We start from the raw sequence: 25,026 nt of genomic DNA on the forward strand, positions 1-25,026 counted from the left end.
GCCTCCATATTACAAATAATAATTTAGAATAAAAAATCTTACATATCAGAGTAGAATTCACAACCGTTACTTTTTCTGCATCAATAAAGGCAGGGAACAGTACTGCATTCTATTCCTTGGTTAGTTACTAGTTTCAAAGGGATCAATAATGTTTATTTTTTAAAACTGGGCATCTGTATATTTGATTACATTAATATTTATCACGTGCTTTCCACGCAGTCAGGCATTACAATGAGCCCTTGAAGGGGCCTCAGCTCTGCAGAGCAGGGATGATTTTACCTTTGGTGGTAGAAGGAGGAGGGGGATCATAGAGAATGCATCAAAATTGACAGACCCCAGAAATGCACACACATGCCAATTTTGGTGTGCCATTTTAGGTAATTCACAGTTCTCAAAATCCCAGTTCACCCTACTTTAGAGATTTTGTGGGTTTTTTTGTTTTTGTTTTTGTTTTTTTTGAGACAGAGTCTCACACTGCCACCCGGGGTGGCACGATTTCGGCTCACTGCAACCTCCACCTGCCAGGCGCGGTGGCACGATTTCGGCTCACTGCAACCTCCACCTGCCAGATTCAAGTGATTCTCCTGCCTCAGCCTCCTGAGTAGCTGACATTACAGGTGCCCACCACGGCGCCCAGCTAATTTTTTGTATTTTTGGTAGAGATGGGTCCTGACCTCGTGATTCACCCGCCTCAGCCTCCCAAAGTGCTGAGATTACAGGCATAAGCGACCGTACCCAGCTGTTTTTTTTTTAAAGCTTCATTGAATTATAATTCACATACCATACAATTCACCCATTTAAATTATGCAATTTAATGACTTTTAGTATATTCACAGATGTGGGCAACTATTACCATAGCCAATTTTGGAACATTTTCATCACCTCAAACAAACACCCAACTCATACCCTTTAGCTATCACTCTCTTCCCTCTGGCATCACATATCCACAGTCCTAAGCAACCACTAATCTACTTTCTGTTGCTATAGGTTTCCCTATTCTGAACTAGAATCATATAATATGCGGTCCTGTGTATCTGGCTTTTTTCACTTGGCAGAATGTTTTACGAGTTCATCCATGTGGCAGCATGTGTTAGTATTTCGTTCCTTTGCCATTGGATGAATTTAGCACATTTTGTGCACCTGTTAGTCAGTCAATGGACACTGATTGTTTCCACTTTTTGGCCATTATGAACAGTGCTGCTATAAAAACATTTGTGTACAAGGTTTTGTGTGGACATATGTTCTGCTTTGGAAGTTTATAGTTTAATTAGGACCCACTCCTAAAACTAGAGGCAGGCTACCCCCAGTCAGTTTTACAAGTCTTCTTTCTAAGACAGGCCATCAGACAGTATCTGACTTACTGTGACCAGCAGTCCTGTCTTCTTCTCATTCTGCTACTCAACCTATCCCAAAGCCAAATTCATCAAATGCTGACCCCTCCCCAGCACATCCTTTCTCCTGATCTCTCTCATTCTCTTCCTCCAGTCAACCCAGATTCTTGAGACCTATAACTGGATCAGGTCTCTGTTCCCTGAAGGTAGAGAAGTGGGAGAGATCGGTCTTGTTGCTGGGCTTCTAGCCAGAGGATGTTAACTTACTCATTCAGTCATTCATTCCAATAAACACTTGTTGGGTGTCGTGTGTTCCAAGCACTGAGTAGGCATTGAGGATACAGAGAAGAATTTAATATTTCTTAGCCCTCAGGGAGGTCACAATCTAGTAGTGTGGGAGAAGGACTAGTACACAGGCAATTGCAATGCAAAGTGGTAAATGCTTGACAGCAAGAGGAAGTGAATGCTCTGGGCGCCCATAGAAGGCTTATGCGGGGGCAGGGAGGAGTGAGGAGTATTTCAGGCACTGAATGCAGCACAGTCAAAGGCATGAGATGGCTCATGGGACCTGAGAGTAATACCTAAGTATGGCTGAAGCCTGGGGTAAAGTTAGAACAAATGCAAGTGATATCTGTTTCTCATCTTTTACCTGGAATTGGGAATATTTCTTCCATGGAAATAGCATTATGTAGGATAGCTGGGTTTCAAATACCCTCACCACCATGGCTTAATCACTGTATAGGTTAAATGGATTTTGGGGGCTCAGCTGTGATTCTAACACACATAATATTGTTTATTATAGGAAAATACAGCCTCATTTCTATCATCTGTCTTGGCAAATAACCCAACTGTTTATAAGTTGGGGCTTGAGTTACCATGGGGGTCCCCCACAGAAGTGGCAATGATCATCTCCTTGGCACTTTCTTTCCGTGGTAGTGGTTATGTTTCTGCTGGTTATGTTTCTGAATCGGAGTTTCCCGTATTGCAGCCTAAAGTGGTCAGATTGGGGGGGTCTCAAGGGCAGAGAAGAGCCCAAGATTTTCGGGATTATAGCCACTGCACACCTTATTGACTTTGGAGCTGCCTTGGCTCTCCCCACTGTTTCCCTCCAGCTGAATGGACATTCAAGTTAAATTGTCATCAACCAGTCTGACTACGATTTGTGCACTGGGGAAGTATGCAGATAGTACCTATGCATAAGAAGAGGACGTATGCTACTAGATTGGAATAGGCAGGAGCATGAGAGCTAGTGATCCAGTATTTACTGATCCTGTATGACGTGCCAAGCTCAATCCAATGCACTTTATACACAGTCTGCCTATCCCTGCTCAAGAAAATTTGTCCCAGAAAGTAAACACCTTAGGATGCATACAAGGTAATTTATAATCCAGCATCTGCTTCCTGATTCTTCTCCACCTTCTGTCCTCCCTAGTCACATTCCAATTCATAAGACATTCTGTTACTGGAAAGAGGTCCCTATCCAGACCCCAAGAGAGGGTTCTTGGATCTCGCACAAGAAGGAATTCAGGGTGAGTCCACAGTGCAAAGTGAAAGCAAGGTTATTAAGAAAGAAAAGGAATAGGCTACTCCATTGACAGAGCAGCCTTTGCCGGCTGCTGGCGGCCCATTTTCATGGTTATTTCCTGATGACATGCTCAACAAGGGGTGGATCATTCATGCCTCCCCTTTTTTGACCATATAGGGTAATTTCCTGACATTGCCATGGCATTTGTAAACTGCCATGGGGCTGGTGGAGTGTAGCAGTGAGGAGGACCAGAGGTCACTCTCGTGGCCATCTTGGTTTTGGTGGGTTTGGGTCAGCTCCTTTACTACAACCTGTTTTATCAGCAAGGTCTTTATGACCTGGATGTTGTGCCAACGCCCGTCTCATCCTATGACTTAGAATGCCATAACCATCTGGGAATGCAGCCCAGTAGGTTTCAGCCTCATTTTACCTAACTCCTATTCAAGATGGAGTTGCTCTGGTTCAAACATCTCTGAAAATTCCACCATGTATTTTTTTTAGCAGTGGCTCTCGGCCAAGGAATGGTATCACCCCCTCCCATGGGGTAGTAAGCTATGCATTTGGAAATGTGAAGGGGCACTATGGCTGTAATACTGAGTGCATTTGGGGGTGGGTAACTACTAACGTTTAGTGCCTGGGTGTAGGGATGCCAAACCTGCTCCAAAGCATGGGAGAGTGCCTTAAAAATACTTCCGACCCCACAGCACTAATGTCAGTGGCATCCCCTTTGAGAAACACTAATCTCTAGGCTCACCCACCACTTGTTCTGCCAGGAACACTTTCATCCTCTCCTACCTCCTGCCCCTGGTTAATTTCTTTGACTCTTTAGAACTCGGCAAAGCTGGCTAGGCACGGTGTCTCACACTCGTAGTCCCAGCACTTTGAGATGGGCAGATCACAAGGTCAGGAGTTCAAGACCAGCTTGGCCAACATAGTGAAACCCATCTCTAATGAAAATACAAAAAATTAGCCGGCGTGGTGGCAGGCACCTATAATCCCAGCTGCCCCAGAGGTTGAGGCAGGAAAATCGCTTGAACCCGGGAGGCGAAGGTTGCCGTGATCGGAGATTAGGCCACTGCAATCCACCCTGGGCCTCAGTGCGAGACTTCATCTCAAAAAAACCAACCAAACCAAACAAAACAAACAAACAAACAAAACCTCAGGAAAGCCACCACTCACTCATTTTAGGAAGGATTCTCTGACCCCCCAGACACTCCCACCCACAGTCTGGATTCAGTACCACTCCTGTGTACTCCACAGCATTCTTGCTGAAAACTGCTGAAGATTCCATCCTTTTTTTTTTTTTTTTTTTTTTTGTGACAGAGTTTCACTTTTGTTGCCCAGGCTGGAGTACAATGGCACCATCTCAGCTCACTGCAACCTCTGCCTTCTGGGTTCAAATGATTCTCCTGCCTCAGCCTCCTGAGTAGCTGGGATTACAGACGCCCACCACCACACCTGGCTAATTTTTTTTTATTTTTAGTAGAGACGAGGTTTCACCATGTTGGCCAGGCTGGTCGAAATCTCCTGACCTCAGGTGATCCACCACCTGCCTTGGCCTCCCAGAGTGCTGGGATTACAGGCGTGAGCCACCATGCCCAGCCGAAGGTTCCATCTTTTATCTTTAACTCTCAACCCTTAGTGCAGTGCCTGTCACATACTAGGTGCCCAATAAGTAGATATGGAACGATAAGAGTCCTACGAATGAACAAATGACATAACATGGCACAAAGGTGAAAATTCATCTCAGAATTTAAAAAATTAACCGGATCAAAAACCATTATGGACAGGCAATTCTTCATATCTGGTAGATTATGATTTAGAAAGTACCTTCAGCCGGGCGTGGTGGATCATGCCTGTAATCCCAGCACTTTGGGAGGCCAAGGCAAATGGATCACCTGAGGTCAGGAGTTCAAGACTAGCCTGGCCAACATGAGGAAAGCCCGTCTCTACCAAAAATACAAAAATTAGCTGGGCGTGGTGGTGGGCGCCTGTAATCGCAGCTACGTAGGAGGCTGAGGCAGGAGAATCACTTGAACCCAGAAGGCCAAGTTTGCAGTGAGCCGAGATCGTGCCATTGCACTCTAGCCTGGGCAACAAGAGCAAAACTCCGTCTCGAAAAAAAAGAAAGTACCTTCATAGGCTGGACGAAGTAGCTCACACCTGAAATCCCAGCACTTTGGGAGGCTAAGGCGGGTGGATCACGAGGCCAGGAGTTCAAGACCAGCCTGAACAAGATGGTGAAACCCCATCTCTACTAAAACTACAAAAATTAGCTGGGCACAGTGGCAGGTGCCTGTAATCCCAGCTACTCAGGAGGCTGAGGCAGGAGAATCACTTGAACTCAGGCAGCAGAGGTTGCAGTGAGCTGAGATTGTGCCACTGCACTCCAGCCTGGGTGACAGAGTGAGACTCCATCTCGAAAAAAAAAAAAAAAAAAAGACAATACCTTCATAGATTTTCTTTTTGATCCTCAAAGCTAACCCAGAAACAGGTAGAGCAGGCATTATTATTTTAGCGGAAATAGAGATTTAGAAAGGTAAAGTGAGCAGCCCAGGACGCAGCAGCCACATGTAATAGAGGTGAACTAGAGTCCAGGTCTTTTGGCTGGCACCGTTCCTCTTTCAGTGTGTCACCTGCCCCAGATGTGCAAGAACAGGAACGGTAATCAGGCAACTTCAGAGTAGAACAAAACCCGCTGAGTAGAGAGGCGATGTGTTTCAGTGTGAGATAAATATAACCAACTAGAAGAGGCAACCTGAAATCAGGAGCTTACCAACTCTGCCTAATGCAATCATCATTTCATTTTCCGTGTGTCTGATTTCAACAAGCTTTATTGGGGTTGGAGGAGGCAGATAGGGAGAGATTAGTCAACAAAGTTACAGTTAGATAACAGGAGTAAGTTCTGGTGTTCTACTGTACAGTAGAGTGACCACAGTTAACAATAATGTATTGTGGATTTCATTTTTTCATTTGCATTTTTTGAGACAGGGTGTCACTCTGTCACCCAGGCTGGAGTGCAGTAGCATGACTGATGCTCACTGCAGCCTCGACCTCCTTGGGCTCAAGCGATCCTCCCAACTTAGTCTCCTCAGTAGCTAGGACTACAGGCATTCACCACCATGCCCAGCTAAGTTTTTGTATTTTTTTTAGAGACAGGGTTTTCCCATGCTGCCCAGGCTGGACTAGAATTCCTGGGCTCAAATGATATGCCCATCTCAGCTTCCCAAAGTGTTGAGATTATAGGCGTGAGCCACTGCACCCAGTCTGTGTATTTCAAAATGGCTAGAAGAGAGAATTTTGAATGTTCTCATTACAAAGAAATAATAAAGCTATGAGGTGATGCATCTGCTAAGTATCCTGATTTAATTATTACATAATGTGCAGCCATATTGAAAGATCACATTGTACCTCATTAACATGTCAAGTAGAAAAAATTTTAAAGACATAAGGAAAACGAACAAACAAATATAAAAACTTTATGAAAATTATTGCCCAATGGTTTTATGAAAGAAGATGGTAAGAAATAATTATTTCCAGCCTTCAGTTCAGGTATGAGCAACTGAAGAGGAAGTACTGTTATGGTGGATTTCACAGGTCAGCACTCCAGGTGTGGTCCTCAAAGCGGAGATTCCGGACAGTCCAGGCGCTCTGTAGTCAGTTTGATTGAGTGGGTTGGTTTGGACCCCAAGAGGCTGAGCCCCTCCCTCCCTACTAACAGTAGCCTTGGTGAGGCCCCCTATATTTACGGGTTGGGATCATTCATTAGAGGCTGTGGGGGAGGTTTTAGGACAAACAGGACTGTCAGGAAGTAATGGTGAATGAAGCAGAAAGAACTTTCTCTTAAGCATCCTTAAAAGAGATAAGGTGCAAGTTGGCCTTAACCTATCGGGGTTATGCAGATAGATGAATTGGGAACCAGCTGATCCAGTTCCAACCCAAGAATTCACACCAGAACTGGCCTGGCCTTGGGATGACTCTTTAATGATAACACAATATTGCACAAATGATTGTGTGCCAGGTGGTATACAAGGCACTGGTGACACAAAAATAAATGACATGAATAGAACCTCTCAAAATCACTCCTGGAGACTGAGTTATCTGCCTCTAACTCACAGTCATGTTGACTGGGTCTCAAGGATAAGGATAGCCCTTTGCAGCCAGGCTGTGTCTGCAACGAGACCCACATCAAGCACCCCTGACTCCCTGCCCAGTGTGTTTCCCACAGGGAGCCGCCCCAAACTGAAGACATATCCAGATGAGATCTGCTCAGTACAGAGCAGAGCAAGACCAACACTTTCCTTGCTCCAGGCTCTGTCCTTCTGTTAACTGCCTCCGAGGTGCTTGTACCTTTCTTGGCACTTTTCTCATATTGACTCATATTGAACATAGATTCACAGCTATCCAATGAGGAATTTTGGTTGTTCTGGCATCATTTATTCTTATGAAACTCAGGATGCTTTTTTCTTTTCTAGGTATTTACAAACCATCCGATTGATAATCCTTCTCTAGCATTATTCTTTATAGGGAGTTCTGTAGTTTTGTAAAAAGACTGAAGCAGGCCTGGTGTGGTGGCTCACACCTATAATCCCAGCACTTTTGGAGGCTGAGGCAGGCAGAACACTTGAGGTCAGGCGCTTGAGACCATCCCGGACAACACGGCAAAATCCCATCTCTACTAAAAATACAAATATTAGCCAGACATGGTGGCGCATGCCTGTAGTCCCAGCTACTCAGGAGGCTGAGGCAGGGGAATCACTTAAACCCAGGAGGCCGAGGTTGTAGTGAGCTGAAATCAGGCCACTGCACTCCAGACTGAGTGACAGAGTGAGGTCCTGTCTCAAAAAAAGACTGAAGCAAAACACAAGCTCTGCCATGCACTGATTATTAAATACCCAAGTAATAACGTGCCTACCCCTTCATTATTCTTTGTCCTGCTCTAACTACAACAAAAAGCAAAAGCAAGCAAACACAAGGCTCTTTTGTTTCGCCATTGTTTGGCCTGGAGAATTCAAAGTTGGACTCTGTCTATTCTGAGTATACCCAGAATGTAATCTCCCAGTGCGAACTATGGGTTCCTGATTGCATCTGGTCTACACTGATGTGGACATCGGTATTAACTGTTGTTTTTCTCTTAAACAGAGCTCCATAATCACACTTTTCATTTTAACAATTAAATTAAAGGCGGTGCCAAGTTCCTGCTTGCCTCACCAATTTACCTTGTTTAATTAATGCAGTGGTTTTGACTACAGGGCTGGGATTAATGAGTCGTGGAGTCTCCGTGGGCGACTGAGCCGGAGGCGGAGCAGAGCCCCCAGGGCCGCGGCGGGAGCAGGGAGGTGGCCGAGGCGGGGCCCGCTGCTAATAATGCCTGCCTCTTCCACACATTCCTCCCTCTGGGTCCCAGACAGTGGATTACTTTTAGACCAACATGTAGTTTAGAAAGAACTTCACAAATGTTCCTCTCTGCCGACCAAATCACCCGACCTCTAGGATTCCATCCTACGATGATAACCACAGGCCTGGTAAAACCTCAGAGTCCCGGCCTCCCAGGCCGGGCGGAGCCCAGGGCGCTTTCACTGCGCACGCTCCGCCGGGCGCCCGGGCTCCATGGCAACAGGCCCCGCCCTGAGGCGGGAGCGGAGCTGCTCTCGGGCAGAAGAAAAGCAGGCGGGTCCCCTCCACCGAGATGGCGATTACGCGCCGGGATTCTGAACCTCTCTCTTCTCCTCCACCCCCTCTAGGTTTCCTTTTCTAACTTTTTTGTCTCACCGGGAAACAGAACCACTCTGTAAAAGAACTGATTCAAGTGGTGGCGACGCGGGGAGGTGGAGGGAGTCAGGTCCACGGCGACAGCATCAAAACTGTGAGCCCCGCAGATCGCTCTGGCCTGGCCCTCCAGGAACTGGGTGCTCCCGACTGTGGCCCTTTCCCACGTCCGGGGTCGACAGCTCTCTGCCTGCCAACCCTGGGGGGTTCCAGCATCTGAGCCGATGCGCCCATAGTGGAGTGGGGCTTTGTCCTGGTATCATGCCTGGGTGTCCACATTTTAAAACCTGGAGGTGACACTGAAGTAGGAGTCTGAGCACTTTGGCAGAGGAAGCTAATCTGAGGACAGGGGAATCTGCCACCATCCTCAGAAGGCTGCCCCTCCAACAAGTTATTTAATACAGAAGAGTATTTTCCTAAGCAGCCTGCCTGGCACGACAATTCAGGGTCACTTTCATCCACTATTAGAATCCTGAGATCAAAGTCAGCATCCAACTGCGATTAAAGGACGGGCTCTGGAGGCACATCTGGATTTGCTCTATCTGCAGGTTGCTCCTTGCCTCTCTGTTATCTCGTTTGTAAAATGCTGCCTCCTAATACCATTGTGATGATTAAATGACCCAGTGTGTCAGTGTCAGCCCCATGCCTAACACACAGTAAGTCTCAGGTTGCTATCATCAGAAGCATGATATGGTACGGTGGGGGAGAAGAGGATGGGCTCTAGAGCCAAGGATGCATTTGGATCCTGGTTCTGCCACTTACAAGTTGTATAACCCTGGGTAAGTAATTTAACCTCTGTACCTCAATTACCTCAAGTATATGGGGGATGACAAGGGTACCGACTACATCGATTTGTTAGGAGAAGGAAATGTTTGTTTAGTCTATGCAAACAACCTGATCTAGGCCAGGCATGGTGGCTCACGCTTGCAATATCAGCACTTTGGGATGCTGAGGCAGGTGGATCACCTGAGGCCAGGAGTTCAAGACCAGCCTGGCCAACATGGTGAAACCCTGTCTCTACTGAAAATGCAAAAATTAGCTAGGTGTGGTGGTGGGCGCCTGTAATCCCAGCTTCTCGGGAGGCTGAAGCATGAGAATTGCTTGAACCCAGGAGGCAGATGCACCAGTGAACAGAGATCGCATCACTGCATTTCAGCCTGGGTGACAGAACGAGATTTCTTTAAAAAAAAAAAAACAAAAAACGCTGATACAGTGTCTGATGCATCATAATCAGTCAGAACATAAATTATTACTGTCATTATTATGGCCACTAGTAGATTTATGAGTTCCTTTAAAAAATGACTGATAATTCACTTTTTTACTCCTGGAGTTGGGCTCATTTAAGGATTCAGTAAGCATTTGTGGGGTGTTTTTAGACATGAATAGCTCACTAATACAGTACACCTCATCATCTTTTCATAGGCCAAATAAACTACATCAATACATGAGAGTAGACAGAATCATGCAAAATCAGAAGAGATATGCCAATACACTTTTTTTTTTTTTTTTTTTTTTTTTTTTTTTGAGAGAAAGAGTCTCACTCTGTTTCCCAGGCTGGACTGCAGTAGTGCGATCTCAGTTCACTGCAACTTCAGCCTCCTGGGTCCAAGCAGTTCTTCTGCTTCAGCCTCCCGAGTAGCTGGGATTACAAGCATGTGCCACCATGCCCAGCTAATTGTCTTTGTATTTTTAGTAGAAACGAGGTTTCACCAGGTTGGCCAGGCTGGACTCGAACTCCTGACTTCAAATGATCTGCCTGTCTTGGCCTGCCAAAGCGCTGGGATTATAGGTGTGGGCCACTGCACCCGGCACCTATACACTTTTATCACACCAGGCTGGACACAGCCTCCCTCCACCTCCTCACCCACTTAGCACTGGTGTCTCCCTGCTGGTTTTGACACAGCTGAGAGGCTGCAGTACTGCTTTGTTACTCTTGCTGAGGTCTCACACTAACTCTAATCCCAGGCCAGTCCCAGGAAGGAAGAGAGTCTGTTCATGCCTACCTGCCACTGGTTCTCATGAGAAAGAAACCTGGACTTTTGTGCTGGTCAGCAGCCTGTAGAAATTAGTCCTCATTGGCCAGCCTCTCTTACTTAAAGCCAGCAGACTTCTTAAGAAGAGAAATGATTCCTTTTGGTCCCCTTCAAGTGTCAGTTTTGCCCTTTGACGTGGTCATCGTCTCCGGACATGAGAATGGGAGGTGTCACTTCCACGTCCTCCTCCTAATGAATGCACTCTAAACAAATATTGACTCACCTTTCAAGGGTTGGCATTGCATCTGGACCAGTGCCAGGAAGCCACAAGGCCATCAGAGGCAGAGGGGAGGAGCAAGAGCAGAATAATAGAAGCCAAGCCGCAGCGGAAGAAATGTGTGCACGGTCAGGTGAGGCCTGACCGAAGGATGTTGTGACTGGACCTGTGAGCCCTGGGTCAGGGTGAGCCCAGTGCCAAGGCAGAGCCATCCATGACCTCAGGGCCAATGCTGGGCACCCTGACTCTTCCTTGATAATGTCTCTCATCCTCCATTTTTCCTCTCCCTTTCTCCTGCCCTCTTTCCTACTCCACATCCACTTTATTCAACAGGCTTTTAACTTAGCTTCTACTATATGCTGGGCACTGTGTTAGGAGCCACAGATAGTCACCATCCTAAGGAACGTACGCATTCTCCTAAGAGAAACAGATATTAAATCTCAAATAATAAATTAAACTAAATTACTTGAAATAAAAGTTAATTAAGCCTCAGACAATTAACAATTTTTATCTGTGGCCTCTACTTCAGACCCACCAAGGAAATGCATAGGTGCTGATGTTCTATAGTGGACAAGAATCCGGGCTCTGGAACTGGACACACGTGGGTACAAATCTCAGCTCTGATACTGCCCAGCTGTGTGATTTTGGCCAAATTACACCACCTCTCTGACTCTCCTTTTCTTCATCTGTAAAATGGCAGTAAAAAGAGATGCACTTTACAGGGTTGTTATGAGGATTAAACAAAATAATGCCCAAAAGATGCGTAGCACATTGTCTGGCACATAGGAAGGCTCAAAAGATGTCAACTATTGTTGCTGTTTCATTATACAAGCAAAGGAGTCAGCAAACCTTTTCTGTAAAGGGCCAGTATAGCAGACACTTTATGGACTTGTGAGTCAATACACTATCTGTTTTATTGCAACTGCTCAATTTTAATGTAGTGTGAGAGCAGCCATTAACAGTAGGTAAAGGGGCTGGGTGTGGTGGCTCATATCTGTAATCCCGGCACTTTGAGAGGCTGAGGCAGGCAGACTGCTTGAGCTCAGAAGTTCGAGACCAGCCTGGGCATCATGGGAAAACCCTGTCTCTACAAAAAATACAAAGAAACTAGCCGGGCATGGTGGTGCACACCTGCAGTCCCAAATCCTTGGGAGGCTGAGGTGGGAGGATCGCTTGAACCTGGGAGGAGAAGTTGCAGGGAGCTGTGATTGTGCCACTGCAACGCCATCCTGAGCAACAAAGCCAGACCCTGTCTCAAAATAAATAAACAAACAAACAAATAAATAACAGTTGGTAAAGGAATGCTTATAACTGTTCCAATGAAATTATATTTATAAACACTGAAATTTGAAATTCTTATGTCACAGAATATTATTTTTCTGTTGTTTTTTTCCAAATTATTTAAACATGTAAAAACCATTGTTAGCACGCTGGCTGTACTCATGGGCCTCACATGCCACAATTTGCCCACCCCTGCTCAAGCCTAACAAAATGATTGACACACCTTTTGTAGATTTTGTTTCAGAGGAAAATCAAGTTGGTGGGTCCCTAATTCAGTGTCTGGACATTAAGACACAATCTGGTATGACTAACAATATTATAAACCAACCCAAGGATGGCAAAAACCTCCTAAATGAAAAACAATACCTACAGTTTACTTGTGTATAAGCCAAGATAAGTAACAGAACTTACCATTGGCTTGTGCACAAGATAAGAAATGGAAAAGACAATCAGTTCCTTAGACATAGGATCACCCCGTGTTTTGCAAATGGAGGCAAGCTGCTCCTGACAGGTGCAAGAATTGACTGTGTGTACTTTGCTTCTCAGTGCTATGCACAGAGTAGGGCAAGAAACATCTCAGAGGGTCACAAGCCCCCTAGATTTTACCCACAGAGGATGGGAGAAAAAAGAATGTGTGCTGAATGAAGAAAGCTGGGGAAAATGAGGGAAGGCAGGAAGAGCCCGGCAGAAACAGGCCAAGCCCCGCCAACATGGAAATCAGATCACAAATGATTTAACTGTAAAACAGGTATCCCAAGTCATTCCATATAATTCCTAATTTATTCTTTCCTTTCCTTCTCCCTTCCCTCTTAAGTATCTTTGGATAGAAATAGGACATTATGCTTTACTTTCTCCTGCAATGTAGAAAGACATTTGTTCTCTAGTTCATATCAAATTCTTTTCAGGCCAGACATTCTTTCTGTAATAATATTAAAATATGTACCTGTTCCAAAGGCACTGCAATTAATAAACTTGGTTCCTTTGACAGAAAGGAAATGCCAAGCTTTCTTATAAATCCATTCCAAGAATCAAATTTGTTCTTGTACATCTTCAAAAACTATGTGTTGCTGGGTGCAGTGGTACACACCTGTAATCTCAGCTACTTTGGAGACTGAGGCAGGAGGATTGCTTGAGCCCAGGAGTTCAAAATCAACTTGGGCAACATAGTGAGACCTCATCTCTAATTGAAAAAAGAAGGGGACGGCGCGGTAGCTCACATCTGTAATCCCAACACTTTGGGAGGCTGAGGCAGGAGGATTGCTTGAGGCCAGGATTTCTAGACCAGCCCAGGCAACAGAGGGAGACCCCGTTTCTACAAAAAAAAATTTTTTTAATTAGCAAGGGAGTGGTGGCGCATGCCTGTGGTCCCAGCTACTTAGGAGGCTGAGGCAGGAGGGTCACTTGAGCCTGGGGGGTTGAGGCTGCAGTGAGCAGTGATTGTGCCACTGCTCTCTCTCCAGTCTGGACAATAGAGTGAGACCCTGTCTCAAGGAAAAAAAAAAAACAAGAAGAAGAAGAAGGAGGAGGAGGGGAGGAAGTAGAGGAAAAGGAGGAAGGAGAAGAAACCACATACTATCCATGCCCAGCCATTTTTACTGAAGAATTTGCTTATCTAGCCTGATTAACATGTTGAAGCATCCTCAAGGTCAGATGTCATAATAACACCCTCTGACTTAGTAAGGACTCTCCTCTGGGAAGAACATGGCCCAGGTACAAATGTCTCCATCCTTAATAGTTTGAGTCATAGATAACCAGCTGGCTGCCTACCAAATTGCCACTTGTTTTTGTTTTTGTTTTTTTTTGAGATGGAGTTTTGCTCTTGTTGCCCAGGCTGGAGTGCAATGGTGAGATCTCGGCTCACCACAACCTCCACCTCCTGGGTTCAAATGATTCTCCTGCCTCAGCCTACTGAGTAGCTGGAATTACAGGCATGCACCACCATGCCCGGCTATTTTTTTTTTTTTTTTTTTTGTATTTTTAGTAGATACAGGGTTTCTCCATGTAGGTCAGTCTGGTCTTGAACCCCCGACCTCAGGTGATCCACCCGCCTCAGCCTCCCAAAGTGCTGGGATTACAGGCATGAACCACCATGACCGGCAGCCACTTGTTTTTAGCTACTATCTGTTGAAGAAAGAAAGCAAGTCTATTACCTTAGACTTCTTTAGAAAGGAAAAAGTGAGGATCTGGGATCTAGCAAGGATGTAACTAACTGCATCAGTGATCCCTTTCCCTACCCATGAAGCAGCACAGGCCCACAGTCAAGGAATCTGGCACTGCCTTTCATCTTTGCCCTGTCACATGGCACAGCATTGGTACTCTCTCAAGGAGTAAAGGTCACCTGTCATATGGATCTTCAGTTTTAAACCCAACAACCTGAATGAAGGGCATAAACTCCCTCACTTTCTCTAACACTTTCCAGTCACATGGGGGGACTTCAGTTCAGGTTGGTGATGCTGATAGGCAGCTTGGGGGCTCCACCCTAGCCCCAGGCCTAGCTCCTAATCCACTTCCTTCCTTGCCTTGGCAGGGCCTCTCCACCAGTAATGAAGCAGGAAGGCACAAGACTCTCATCCTTTTATAGAATCAGAGGTGTATTTGAAGTTGGAATGGACCTTAGAGGTGACAAAGTCCTGTGGTTTTAAAACCACGAAATCCTTTGTGTAGAAAACGGACCAGGCCTGGGGCCCCTGCCAACATGCTCACCTCTCACTCGTGCTGCCTCCGCCCCTGCCCATCTCTTCAGGACACCTGGTGCTCGGTGGACATATCCAGTCTGATCACCATTGTATAGACAAAGAACCAGGGAGCTGGGGAGGTGATTTTCTCCCAGCCACAACCATGCCTTACAGCCAGCAAGTGGCAAAGCCATTCACAAATCCCAGGCCTGACTGGGAGTGCCTGCTGCTCGCCATCTGCCCCACCGTCCTCCCTTTACAGGCAGACCTGGGGAGCTGGAGGTCTGTGCAGGCTGCCTGAGTTTCATTATAATTTCAGTAGTTCTGTCAAGCCTGTTCTGCAACAGACACAACTGGAAATACAACAAGCAAAGGTCTTGCTAAGTGAGACTAGAAAACAAGGCTGAGGAATAGCAAGTGGCTCACATGCCACAGCTGGTCAGCTTGAAGAGCCCATGGTTAAGAGTTTATAAATATGCAAACACCACAGTTGAACAGCAGGAGTTCCCAAGACAGCAGAGAAACAGGAACCTACCACAAAGGATTATGGTACTAAAAGGTTAAAAATCCGCCCATCTACATGGCAAAGGGCAGGGAATAAATAAACCACAACATCCTGTTAGAGGGGGATTCACAGAGAAGGCAGACTCCTGGGAACAGAAAAGGAAAGCAAAAGATACAAGACAAAATAGACCAAGGTTAAGTACCAAGTTTGTGTAGTTAAGAAGCCCCATATCCTCAGAGTAACCTTGACAGTAAAAATTCAACACTAAAATAAACATGTAAGAGCAGAGTAACATCATTAGCAGTTGTACAGTCTTTTAATTCAGTCAAATTGGTGAGCAGGGTGAGGTGATAAAAGCACCGGATTTACTCAAAGGGCCCACGTGGTTGGCATCAGATGGCCAGCGTGTTCTGGCACTTGGCCTGCCCCTTGTTCCATAATGTGCCTCGGTAGAATTCCCATTATATTTTTAAAAAGCTATTATAGAGGCCGGGCGCGGTGGCTCAAGCCTGTAATCCCAGCACTTTGGGAGGCTGAGGCGGGTGGATCACGAAGTCAAGAGATCACGACCATCCTGGTCAACATGGTGAAACCCCGTCTCTACTAAAAATACAAAAAATTAGCTGGGCATGGTGGCACGTGCCTGTAATCCCAGCTACTCTGGAGGCTGAGGCAGGAGAATTGCCTGAACCCAGGAGGCGGAGGTTGCGGTGAGCCGAGATCGCGCCATTGCACTCCAGCCTGGGTAACAAGGGTGAAACTCCGTCTAAAAAAAAAAAAAAAGCTATTATAACACGTTTGTTTGCCCCCAGAAATGGGAAAACCCAATCTTCATTTAAACTTACACTCTAAAAGTTATTCATTACAAAAATGGGTTTCATTTCTATTTTGCTGTTTACTCTAATGGCCAGTGCTCTCCTAGCAGCACCCTGGGACCTTTATCTGGCATACATGTGGCCTCTGGCTACTTGGCTCTCCTCCATTCTCTCTGCTTCTGGCTTTTCAAGAATCCATGCACCCGTTTTCCTCAGGTACAAGTTCTGAGATCGTTAAGTTCAGAAAAGGAGGCCACATTCCTTTAGTTCATAGCTAAATGAATGAATTTCATGAGCAATGAGGCACTCTTTCTTTTTAGGCTGGAGTGCAATGGCACAATCTCGGCTCACCACAACCTCTGCCTCCTGGGTTCAAGTGATTGCCCTGCCTCAGCCTCCTGAGTAGCTGGGATTACAGGCATGCACCACCAAGCCCGGCTAATTTTTGTATTTTTAGTAGAGATGGGGTTTTTTCATGTTGGTCAGGCTGATCTTGAACTCCCAACCTCATGTGATCCACCCACCTCAGCCTCCCAAAGTGCTGGGATTATAGGTGTGAGCCACCAAGCCTGGCCTTGAGCAATGCGGCACTCTTATGCAAGGTTCTGGCTCCTCTTCGCCCCCCGCCCCGCTGTTGCTCCTGCTCCCTGGGTTCTCTGCTCTAATGCTCAAATACTGTCCCCTCTCAGGCCTTCCTGACCCTGTTGACTTAAGTAGGTGTGCTCCTTTGTTATGTATCACTCTGCCCATTTGAATCATTCATGGCAGTTATCACAGTTTGTAAGGGAATATTTGTTTGGTTAGTTAGGGGTGTCTCGCCCACCAACCTGTGATCTCCATGGGGGAGGGGCAGGACCATCCCCCAGTGATGGTGCAGCACAAATGCAGTCTTAGCACATGGCTTCCAACAGTGTGAGATGAGGAAGGACTGAGCGTCCAGCCAGTCTGGACATTAGCCAGAGCTGTGTGACCAATGCTGCTCTGGAGAACACAGCCTCCTACACCAGGTACTCATGTGAAACACCTCAGAACTACTTGTTATGATCGGACATCAGCTGAAGATGCCTTTGAGCTCTTGTAGAAGGGATCTGTTAGGAAAATGGTGTAAGGAAGTTCATCAGGACAGTGTAATCTACTTCAGAGTGACGCATACTCTATGAGAAAGGTTTTAATACAACTTACTGAAAATATTCTCCTCCAGTGATTAAGGTAAGCTTTATGATACATTTACATGGTTATATGGTTATTGGATACATGCAAATACTGGAAGTAATAAAATTAAAACAGCTGTTTAGATTTTCTGTAGTTCACTCTTGCTTTTTCATGAATTCTGAATTAATGAGCTTTTTTTTTTTTTTTTTTGAGACAGACTCTTGCTCTGTAACCCAGGCTGGAGTGCAAGGGTGCGATCTCAGTTCACTGCAACCTCTGCCTCCCAGGTCCTGGTTCAAGCAACTCTCCTGCCTCAGCCTCCAGATAGCTGGGATTATAGGCACACACCATCATGCCCAGCTAATTTTTTAATTTTCAATAGAGACAAGGCTTCACCATATTGGCCAGGCTGGTCTTGAACTAGTGACCACATGATCCACCCACCTCAGCCTCCCAAAGTGCTGGGATTACAGGGCTGAGCCACCATGCCCAGCTGGAATTTATGAGTGCTTACAATCTGGAGAGCCTTAGAAGCATAGGTAGTAACCTCCTACTGATAATAGAAGCAATGTAGGAAAGGACACCATTTACTCCTAAACTACGTCCTTTCACAGTGGCTGAAGATAGTCTAGTCACTAAACATTATTTGATTTTAAGTAGGAGAAAAATATTTACTGCTTATACAGATATGTAGTATAAACTATGATGCAAAACCTCTTCCTTCCAACTGGAAGTCTGAAAACAATATCAAAAAGAAAACACTACCAAATAAGATATTGTGTCTTACTTTTATTGCCTGGCCTCAGGTATCGGCAGTATTATTAAAGGAAAACATTTTCATTCTTTTTTTTTTTTTTTTTTTTTTGCGGAGACGGAGTCTCGCTCTTGTTACCCAGGCTGGAGTGCAATGGCGCGATTTCGGCTCACCGCAACCTCCGCCTCCTGGGTTCAGGCAATTCTCCTGCCTCAGCCTCCTGAGTAGCTGGGATTACAGGCACGCGCCACCATGCCCAGCTAATGTTTTTTGTATTTTTAGTAGAGATGGGGTTTCACCATGTTGACCAGGATGGTCTCGATCTCTTGACCTTGTGATCCACCCGCCTCAGCCTCCCGAAGTGCTGGGATTACAGGCTTGAGCCACCGCGACCGGCTTTTAAGAAAACATTTTCAAACATAGTCTAACAATTCTTATGCACGGTTTGGCAGCGATAATCTTTTGTGTTTAAGCCAAATAAGGAATTATGGGTATGGGTATGATATTCAGCCTTTATTAGGGACCTACTTACTGCCGCAGTAAGTTAGGATGCTGGCCAGGCGTGGTGGCTCATGCCTATAATCCCAGCATTTTGAGAGGCTGAGGCAGTTGGATTGCTTGACCCCAGGAGTGCAAGACCAGTCTGGGCAATATGAGAAACCCCTCTCTAATGAAAACAGAAAAATTAGCTCGGCGTGTGACGCATACCAGCAGTCCCAACTACTACAGAGGCTGAGGCAGGAGGTTGCAGATAATGCTGCTGCCCTCCAGCCTGGGTGACAGAGCGAGACTCCATCTCAAAAAAAAAGAAAGTTAGGATGCTGTCATGCATAGGCATTTTATATTGCTCGAAAATTTTGTATCTTATTAAGACAAAGATGAACAAAGGAGATATTTATATACCTAAAAAAAAAGTTATTATTTGTTGAAGAGAAAGGAGAACAGGAAAGACAAAAGAGAAGAGAGAATGAGAAGAAAACCTCACGCAGGCCACGTATTTCTGACATTCATGTATTCATCCATTCATTCAGCTTTCATGGAACAATGATGCTACTGCTTGCTAGACACAAGGCACTTTTACATTAAAGGAAATGTGAAGCAGTTCCATGGTGATTGCATTCTTTAATGCTTACAAATAGATGGTAACTTTTTCTCTTAGAAAGAAATAGAAAGAAAATAACAGAAAGGCAAAGAGAGAGAGAGATCGAGAGCTATCTTTATGATAAAATCTCCAAAACAATTCTATCAGAGCCAGAGTTATTTTCTAACTAAGGAGACTGAGCACTAATCCTGTCATGAAGGTCTCACCCACCTCTCACGATCTTATATAATCACCTTCCAAAGGCTCCTAGGGAGGCTGAGACAGGAGGTTGCAGATAACGCCATCACAGTGGGGGTTAGGGCTTCAATATATGATTTGCAAGGAGGGTGGTTCATGAATATCCAGTTCATAATAGAGAGCCCTTAAGTTTCTGTACAAGACAGTCTGACTCTTCTGTCTCTGTGACCCCATATCCTGGTCTCCTTGCTGTGACTAAAGCATCCAAACCTCTTCAGGTGCTGGACATGCTGTGGTCTCATGACCCTACCACAGGACATTTAAACACAGCAGGTCCAGTGCATGCAATTGGAGCTGGAATTGCTACATTTCTTGGCTCCAGGCTTGTTGCCCTCCAACAAGTCTTCTTTAAAAGATTTTAAATGCACTCAATCTATGCCTCCAGAGAATCCTGGATTATTCCAGTTCTCTCTTTTTCTTAAACCATCATACCTTTATACTTAGTTTTCCTCTCCCTAAAGTCCAGTCCTTTCTTCCCTTCCCAGAGATTCATACAGTGCTTCCAGGGCCAACCTCAAAAGTACTTGGAAGTCCATTTTTGGTCATTGACAATATATTTTGTGTCTCTCCTATCTCCAGTAAAGGAATATGTAATTTTTCACAACCGCTAATTCATTACCTTTACCTCCATGAACTTTGCTTGCGTAAAAATTGTGATGTCATGTGTCATGCTTTATTAATTTGGAGGTTAATACCCAATGAAACATGTAAACAACTGAGAACTTGCAAATCTGCCCTAAAAATGATGTGTTAATTGGTTGGTTTATGGATGTGTTTCTGAACATGGCTTAGAGGGTGGACTCACACACAAAGAAGCTACTGCCACCATCACCTTCAGGCTCACCCTTACCCAGGGGATAGATAGCGAGAGGGGGCAGAAGGAAAGATAAACAAGAAGGTCCAACTTCCTGGGCCCTTTTTCTTGGAGGAAAGAGAATCAGGTTCAAAGATGAAAGAAACTGAGCTTTGGTTCATCTGGACTCAAAACCAGCTCTTGAGGTCATGCCACTGCCACTCCCCATCACGGCAGGTCACTCAACACACACACCCACAGAGCTTCTGAATGATCAGCAAAGGTGTAAGTTACAGAGGGAGGGAAGTGGAGAACATACTACCCATGGAACTTCTGTTTTTTTAAAAAAAGATACAATTGGGAGAGAGCCAAGATGGCCGAATAGGAACAGCTCTGGAGTGCAGTTCCCAGTGAGAACAACGCAGAGGGTGAGTGATCACCGCATTTCCAAAGGAGTTTTTACTGCCCAGAGACCAGGAGATTCCTGGGCCAAAAAGTGCAAGGAGTTTCCAGCATGGTTGTTTCAGCCACTGCCGTGGGCTTCCACACAAATCTGGGTGGCCATTTCAACTGGCACCTGGAATGCCTGGGAGACAGAGCCGCCCATTAAATTGAAAAAGGGGACTGAAACAGGGAGCCAGGTGATCTTCATGGATTCCACCCCCACAAAGATCAGCAATCTGAAGCGCTGTGGACTGAGAGTTTCGTAGTAAGTGCAGCTGGACCCAGGATAGTCCAGCTCAGTGGGAGGAAGGGCGTCTGCCATTACCTAGGCAGTCCAACACTACCGAGGCAGTCTGCCATTAACGAGGCAGTCCGCCATTACTGAGGCAATCTGCCATTACTGAGGCAGACCACCATTACTGAGGCAGCTCTAACTGTACTTCTGTAAACAAAACCACAAGGAAGTTTAATCAGTAGATGGGCAGAGCACGCGGCAGCTCAGCAACACCTCTGCTGGCAGACTGTGACTAGGATACCTCCTCACTCGGCAGGGCAGCTCTGAAAAAGCGCAGCAGCACATCAGGAACTTGTAAATAAACCTTCACCTTCCCAGGACAGAGCACCTGGAAAAAGAGGCAGTTATGAGTTCCGCTGCAGCAGACTTAAACGTATCTGCCCAGAAGCTCTAAATGGAACAACAGAGCTCCCAGCTCAACACTTGAGCTCCCATAAGGGACAGACTGTCTACTCAAGCAGCTCCCTGGCCCCCAAATATCCAAAGAGACACCCCATAAAAGGAGAGCTCAGGCTGACATCTGGTGGGTACCCCTCTGGGACAAAGATAACAGAAGAAACCAGAAGCAACCCTTACTGTTCTGCAGCCCCCTGTGGGTGATCCCCAGGCAAGCAGGGTCTGGAGTTGACCTCAAGCAGTCCTGCAGCAGAGGGGCCTGATGGTTAGAAGGAAAACTAAAACACAGAAAGAAATAGCTTCAACATTAACAAAAAGGACATCATCCACTCAGAGACCCCCATCTGAAAGTCACCATCTACAAAGATCACAAGGAGATACATCTGTGAAGATGGGAAGAAACCAGCGCAAAAAGGATGAAAACATCAAAAACCAGAACACTCCTCCTCCTCCAAGGGATCACAACTCCTCACCAGCAAAGGAACAAGGCTGGATGGAGAATGAGTCTGATGAATTGACAGAAACAGGCTTCAGAAGATGGGTAGTAACAAAATTCTCTGAGCTAAAAGAGCATGTTTTAACCCAATGCAAATAAACTAAGAACCTTGAAAAAAAGGTTAGATGAAATGCTAAAGAGAATAAACAGCTTAGAGAAGAATATAAATGACTTAATGGAGCTGAAAAACACAACACAAGAACTTCGTGAAGCATACACAAGTTTCAATAGCCAAATTGACCAAGCAGAAGAAAGGATATCAGAGATTGAAGATAAACTCAATTAAATAAAACGAGAAGGCAGGTTAGAGAAAAAAGAGTGAAAAGAAATGAACAAAGCCTCCAAGAAATATGGGATTATGTGAAAAGACCTAATCTACACTTGATTGGTGTACCAGAAGATGACGGGGAAAATGAATCCAAGCTGGAAAACACTCTTCAGGATATTATCCAGAAAAACTTCCCCAACCTAGCAAAGTAGGCCAACATTCAAATACAGGAAATACCGGGAACACCACAAAGATACTCCTCTAGAAGAGCAACCCCAAGGCACATAATTGTCAGATTCACCAGGGTTGAAATGAAGGAAAAAATGCTAAGGCAGCCAGAGATAAATGTTGGGTAACTCACAAAGGGAAGCCCATCAGACTCACAGCAGATCTCTTGGCAGAAACCCTACAAGCCAGAAGAGAGTGGGGGCCAATATTCAACAACCTTAAAGAAAATAACTTTCAGGCCGGGCGCGGTGGCTCACGTCTGTAATCCCAGCACTTTGGAAGGCCCAGGCGGGTGGATCACGAGGTCAAGAGATCGAGACCATCCTGGTCAACATCCTGAAACCCCGTCTCTACTAAAAATACAAAAAATCAGCTGGGCATGGTGGCGCATGCCTGTAATCCCAGCTACTCAGGAGGCTGAGGCAGGAGAATTGCCTGAACCCAGGAGGCGGAGGTTGCGGTGAGCCGAGATCGCGCCACTGCACTCCAGCCTGGGCAACAAGAGCAAAACTCCATCTCAAAAAAAAAAAAAAAAAAAGAAAAGAACTTTCAACTAGAAATTTCATATCCAGCCAAACTAAGCTTCATAAGCAAAGGAGAAATAAAATCCTTTACAGACAAGCAATTGCTGAGAGATTTTTGTCACCACTAGGCCTGCCTTACAAGAGCTCCTCAAAGAAGTGCTAAAGATAGAAAGTAACAACCAGTACTGGCCACTCCAAAAATGTACCAAATGGTAAAAGACCATTGACACAATGAAGAAACTGCATCAACTAACAGGCAAAATAACCAGCTAGCATCAAAATGGCAGGATCAAATTCACACATAACAATATTAACCCTAAATGTAAATGGGCTAAATTCTCCAATCAAAAGACTCAGACTGGCAAATTGGATAAACAGTCAAGACCCATCGGTGTGCTGTATCCAGGAAATCCATGCAAGGACACACATAGGTTCAAAATAAAGGGATGGAGGCAGATTTACCAAGCAAATGGAGAACAAAAAAAGCAGAAGTTGCAATTCTAGTCTCTGATAAAATAGACTTTAAACCAAAAAAGATCAAAAGAGACAAAGAAGGGCATTACATAATGGTAAAAAGGATCAATGCAACAAGAAGAGCTAATGATCCTAAATATATACATACCCAATACAGAAGCACCCAGATACATAAAGCAAGTTCTTAATGACCTACAAAGAGACTTAGACTCCCACACAATAATAGTGGGAGACTTTAACATGCCACTGTCAATATTACACAGATCAACAAGACAGAAAATTAACAAGGATATCCAGGACTTGAACTGAGATCTGGACCAAGAGGACCTAATAGACATATACAGAACTCTCCACCCCAAATCCACAGAATATACAATCTTCTCAGCACCACATCATACCTACTTTAAAACTGACCACATAATTGGAAGTAAATCACTCATCAGCAAATGCAAAAGAATGGAAATCATAACAAACAGTCCCTCAGACCACAGTGCAATCAAATAAGAACGCAGGATTAAGAAAGTAACTCAAAACTGCAAAACTTCATGGAAACTGAACAACTGGCTTTTGAATGTTGACTGGATAAACAATGAAAAGAAGCAAAAATAAAGACATTCTTCAAAACCAACAAGAACAAAGATACAACATACCAGAATCTCTGGGACACATTTAAAGCAGTGTCAAAAGGAAAATTTATAGCAATAGAGGCCCACATGAAAAGCAAGGAAAAATCTAAAATCAACACCTTATCATCAAAATTGAAATAGCTAAAGGATCAAGATCAAAAAAAACTCAAAAGCTAGCAGAAGACAAGAAATAACTAAGATCAGAGCAGAACTGAAGGAGATAGAGACACAAAAAACCCTTCAAAAAATTAATAAATCCAGGAGCTGGTTTTTTGAAAAGAGCAACAAAATAGACCACTAGCCAGATTAATAAAAAAGAAAAGAGAGAAGAATCAAATAGATGCAATAAAAAATGACAAAAGGGTTATCACCACAAATTTCACAGAAATACAAACTACCATCAGAGATTACTACAAATAACTCTATGCACATAAACCAGTAAACCTGGAAGAAATGGATAAATTCCTGAACACTTGTTCCCTCCCAAGCCTAAACCAGGAAGAAATTGAAACCCTGAATAGACCAGTAACAAGGGCTGAAGTTGAGGAAGCAATCAATAGCTTACCAACCAAAAAAAGCCCAGGTCCAGATGGTTTCACAGCCAAATTCTAGCAGACATACAAAGAGGAGCTGGTACCATTCCTTCTGAAACTATTCCAAACAATCCAAAAAGAGGGAATCCTTCCCAAATCATTTTATGAAACCAACATCATCCTGATACCAAAACCCGGCAGAGACTCAACAAGAAGAGAAACGTCAGGCCAATATCCATGATGAACATAGATGCAAAAATCTTCAATAAAATACTGGCAAACTGATTGCAATAGCACACCCAAAAGCTTATCCATCATGATCAAATAGGCTTCATCCCAGGATGCAAGGCTGGTTCAACATACACAAGTCTATAAATGTAATTCACCACATAAACAGAACCAAAGACAAAAATCACCTGATTATCTCAACAGATGCAGAGAAGGCCTTTGACAAAATTCAACAGTCCTTTATGGTAAAAAAACTGTCAATAAAATAGGTATGGATGGATTGTATCTCAAAATAATAAAAGCTATTTATGACAAACCAACAGCC

The 25,026-nt window shown here is 44.8% G+C and overlaps 1 protein-coding gene and 1 long non-coding RNA gene across 7 annotated transcripts in view; one reads left to right on the plus strand and one right to left on the minus strand.

Annotated features, from left to right (window-relative positions):
• TRIM2 (tripartite motif containing 2) overlaps positions 1 to 25,026 on the minus strand; it is a 142,716-nt gene that overhangs the window by 77,554 nt on the left and 40,136 nt on the right. The window lies entirely within an intron of this gene.
• On the plus strand, positions 8,485 to 9,515 carry LOC116530536. The gene is made up of 2 exons (XR_004260052.1): positions 8,485 to 8,929; positions 8,960 to 9,515. It is a non-coding gene; the product is annotated as an uncharacterized LOC116530536 (long non-coding RNA).

Source organism: Sapajus apella, unplaced genomic scaffold, assembly GCF_009761245.1.
Source record: "Sapajus apella isolate SASKATOON/1434 unplaced genomic scaffold, GSC_monkey_1.0 scaffold67, whole genome shotgun sequence".
In the NCBI taxonomy this organism is placed as follows: Eukaryota; Metazoa; Chordata; class Mammalia; order Primates; family Cebidae; genus Sapajus; species Sapajus apella.